Source organism: Eulemur rufifrons, chromosome 8 (genome assembly GCF_041146395.1).
Source record: "Eulemur rufifrons isolate Redbay chromosome 8, OSU_ERuf_1, whole genome shotgun sequence".
Lineage (NCBI taxonomy): Eukaryota > Metazoa > Chordata > Mammalia > Primates > Lemuridae > Eulemur > Eulemur rufifrons.
The window spans coordinates 98,491,101-98,495,184 of record NC_090990.1 but is presented as its reverse complement, the minus strand read 5'-3'; the positions used below and the strand labels follow the sequence as shown (position 1 = coordinate 98,495,184).

Here is a 4,084-nt window from a genome sequence, read left to right as displayed (position 1 = left end):
TTACCACATTCACGCTTTCTACCCAAAAATGGCACAAACAAAACAGTCAACATATCCTGCAAACAACTTCTGATGTAAAAAGGATGATGGACTGAAGTAGAAACAGGCCATGAATATCTGTCTAAAAAAGTCCCTTTCAGATGAATTTGCACACACCATCAAGCAATGAGCCCCTCCTCAATTGGGGTAAGAAACTAAGTTTCGATTCTCAGGCAGTCACAATTTTACTCATTTACCCAATATAAATTTACAAAGTGCCTAACATTATCAGCTTCCACTTGCAGCCATTTCTAGATAAAAAAGAAACCTGACATCTCTAGAGGTACCACCAATTACCCTCAAGTCTACAGCTGGAAGAACCTTTTTCCAAACTGAATTACTTCCGTAACTCTGAAAGGGTAACACCCTAAATCTGAATCCTCCTTAATGTAGAAATCTAATATGATATTTTAGAAATACTTGTATGCTAGATAGACAACATTAAAATGTACACTAAGTTTCGAATGTAGCTATGCTAAACAATTGAACAATATTCAATTTTACTTAAAATTCCAGCAGTCCTAGATCAAGCTTGTGGCCACCAGCATTGACATTTTTGCCATAAGGCAGAGCTGACAGAACTAACTTGATGCCTGAGGTTACAATCTGAAAGTATCCTAAACCTGTCTCCTGGAATTATTCACCTAAGCTGAGAAGGAGGCATGAGGGTCTACCTGATACTTCCAAAATGGGTGTTACTGTTTCCTGCTATCCAGGTGCGACTGACAGTGGTCTCCAATATCTTGTTCACATTCTGGCAAATTGAACCACCAAACACTGTGCCATCATTCACATTGGTGTAAAGCTGGAATTCATCAGTCTTGTAGCCAGCCACAAAGTTGTTGTGGAACAGTTGGGACTTTTTGATCTCAAAATTCAGTTATGAGCCTGCCAGCCCTCATAACTCAACACAAGACTACCCTGGACTGAAGGCCTAGAGATGTCAAAATCCACATGGCAGTCTAGTTGATGTATTCCCCCTTGTACTCTGTCTTGGTTTTAACATTATCCTTCAGTGTTTGGTGCAAAGGATGAATCATAGGTCAGCTTCCGCCCATGTGCAGGCTGATCATCCCGGGTAATTTCTGTGCCTAATGTGTTGTCAGGGTTCCATTTCTCCATAAATGTCAGACCATATTTGGTCCATCTGTCTTTAGTTTCCAGACTACTTGTCACTTTGGTGGCCTTGGTGTTGGCCAACCCCAAGCTTGTAACATCCAGTTTATTCTCCAATTTTCTTTTCAAATCAAGTTTTATTAAGACAAATCCATAGCCCTTACCGAAGACATCCTTGCCAAATTTGGCAAGATCAGCATACGTGGGAGGCACGGCCATTTTCTGTTCAGAGGCAGTAGCAGCAGGCTCATCAGGGTTAGTTAGAGGTTGCTTTCCTTATGCTGTTCTGAAAGTCATTCTGTTCTTATTTCTGGTGGTAATCACTAACTTACTAAGATGAGTAACAACACTCATTTACATTTCTTAGAAACAACTTCCTCCCCATCTTTCAATCACATTATCAAACTTGAGTTTAAGTAATAGAATTTTATTTATTTTTTTCTACACATTTTGTCATTATTTAAACAATAAAATTTTACTATTTTATTTACTCAAATTCACTTTCCATATCTCATGGCATATTCCTATATTTACTTTTCTTCTCACTGGAGCACTTCCTCTAAGAATGTTTTTAATGGTGTATGTATGTATGTGTGTGTGCTAAAATTTTCAGGCCTGTTATATCAGAGAATATCTTTATTCACCCTCACAGTTAAATAACAGTCTAGATAGATGTAAAATTATGAGTTTGACATTTTTCCTGGAACACTTTGAAAATGTTATTTTCCATTGTCTTCTTGCATGTAGTGTTATTGTTAAGGCGTCTGAGGTTAACCTAATCCCTGTGATTTATAGATAATACTTTATGCTCTTGAATATTTCAGAATTTTTCCTTTATCTCTGCTATTACTAAATTTTACTTACTGTTAAGTTCTTTCCTATCTGTTCAGCTTAACAAATTACAACACTTTCAATGTGGAAATCGTTCATCTTTCTCTGACTTTGTAAAATTCTTGGCCATTATTTTTTCCCACAAGTTTTCTCCTCTTATTTTTACCTATAGTACATACATCATACAGATAGTGACACTTCTACTGCCATAATCCATATTTCTTAACTTCTTTTCTATGCTTTCCATCTCTGTGCCCTTTTTTGATATTTTTAGGAGCACTTTTCCTGATCTTCTAGCTCACTATCTTTTCTTTAGTGTTGTTATTCTCCATACTAATCAATTCACCTGCCAGATATTTATTTTGAAGATTATAATTTTTATATTTATTATCTGTAGTTGGCTATTGTTTAGCTTTGTCAATATTTGGTGTGTCTAGGGAGTGTTGAGTAGCCTCAGGCAGAAAACTTCTAGAGCTCCAACTGGGTACCATCATCCACCATGGATGGCAGAGAGACAGGAGTTCTCAGGAGCTAAGCAGTGCACTGTGCCTATTGCTGTCTGTTTCCCATAATGGCTGGGTTCTAGTGCTGCCCTGGTAATTACTCTACCGTCCCTGGGTGGTAGAGTAATTACACCAACCTACCTCTTGTGTGTGTTGTATTTTCAAGGTACAGCTTAGAAGTAAAAGCCTGAAGCCATCTTGTCCACAAATGTAAGGCAGTTAATGAAAAGAAAATGCAAGTGAAACAAAATAAGTCTGTAGGCTGACACAGGTCATAGTCTACCAGTTTTGAGCCTCTGGAATAGATGGTAAAGAACTGGAGATCTTTAAAATGTCAGACAGCATCTGTCCACGAAGCAAAATATGTAGAACCATCAGGAGCTGAGGCAACCACTAAACATTTGCATATCTGACAGTCCTCAACCTCATGTGCTTGATACGGCATCTATACGCCTCTGAGCTGGTCAGAAAGACAGTGTTACTCCAAATCTGTGAGAAAGGACCAGCAGGGCCACTTACCAAATTGTCCACTGACAGGAGCGGCAAGAGAGAAGAATGAAAAATAATCACAGAGCAGTACACTCACCTTTTGTCAATCTGTAATTCTGAGGACATTCTCGGCACCAGTCCCACACCCCCAACCCCTTGCCCTGCTTCCTTTCAAATTTCTTCTCTCATATGTCACATCTCCCCGAAGCCACACCTTTCCCAACAACACTTCATTTTGCACACGCAAGGACGTTTCAAACATATGCAATGCCCATTACTGAGAAGTGTTCCCTCTTCCAAGATATTTAGCATCTCCAGTATTTATTCCTTTCACTGCTTCTTCCACTTCTCCAGGGCCCTAATATAGCTTAAGACACAGAGCCAGGGAAAGAACATAGAGAAGAGAGTTTTTTCCCATGTTTTGTGAGATGTGCAAGTTCCCCTTTCTCAACTTCAGGTCAACTTTTGGCTTAAGAGTCTATTTCTTCATTCTAAAATTATGGACAGAATGTCTACCAAGTACGGAGAAAGAAATCATGTTGGATTTTCTTTGTTTGTTTTGTTTTGTTTGGTAGAGATGAGGTCTCCCTATGTTGCTCAGGCTGGTCTTGAACTACCAGCCTCAAGTGATCCTCCTGTCCCAGCCTCCCAAAGTGCTGGGATTACATGTGTGATCCACCATGCCTGGCCAGAAATCATGTTTCTTGGCAAAGTTTTTGTCCTCTCTTGTCTTCAATTAAGCAATGATATCTTACCAAGGGGTCTCATTGCTTACTATGAATTTTAATCTGTTATTTAAAGAGGATTGGTTTTTATTCTGTGTGGGAAGAAGGAAAAAATATATTACTAGAGTTTGGTATTGAAAAAAAAATCCCAATTACATCATTTATAAAGTTTCCTATGAGATCAGAACAGAAAATCATTGGAAAGAAAGACTTCTTTTTTTCCTAATAGAAATGGAAATGCATCGCTTTTATATTTTCTTAAAAATATAGATCTTCTCATTTTCTCAGTTCCCAAATATCTCTGGAGACTGAATTGTGAGACCTAGCCTGATTGCTAGGCTTTAACCAGAGACTTGGGTTCTGAGAAAACCCCAAAGATCT

General features: G+C 38.5%; 1 pseudogene; it reads right to left on the bottom strand.

Moving 5' to 3' along the window:
* Positions 1-543: 543 nt before the first annotated feature.
* On the bottom strand, positions 544-1,374 carry LOC138389894 (non-selective voltage-gated ion channel VDAC1-like; annotated as a pseudogene).
* Between the last annotated feature and the right edge of the window lie 2,710 nt (positions 1,375-4,084).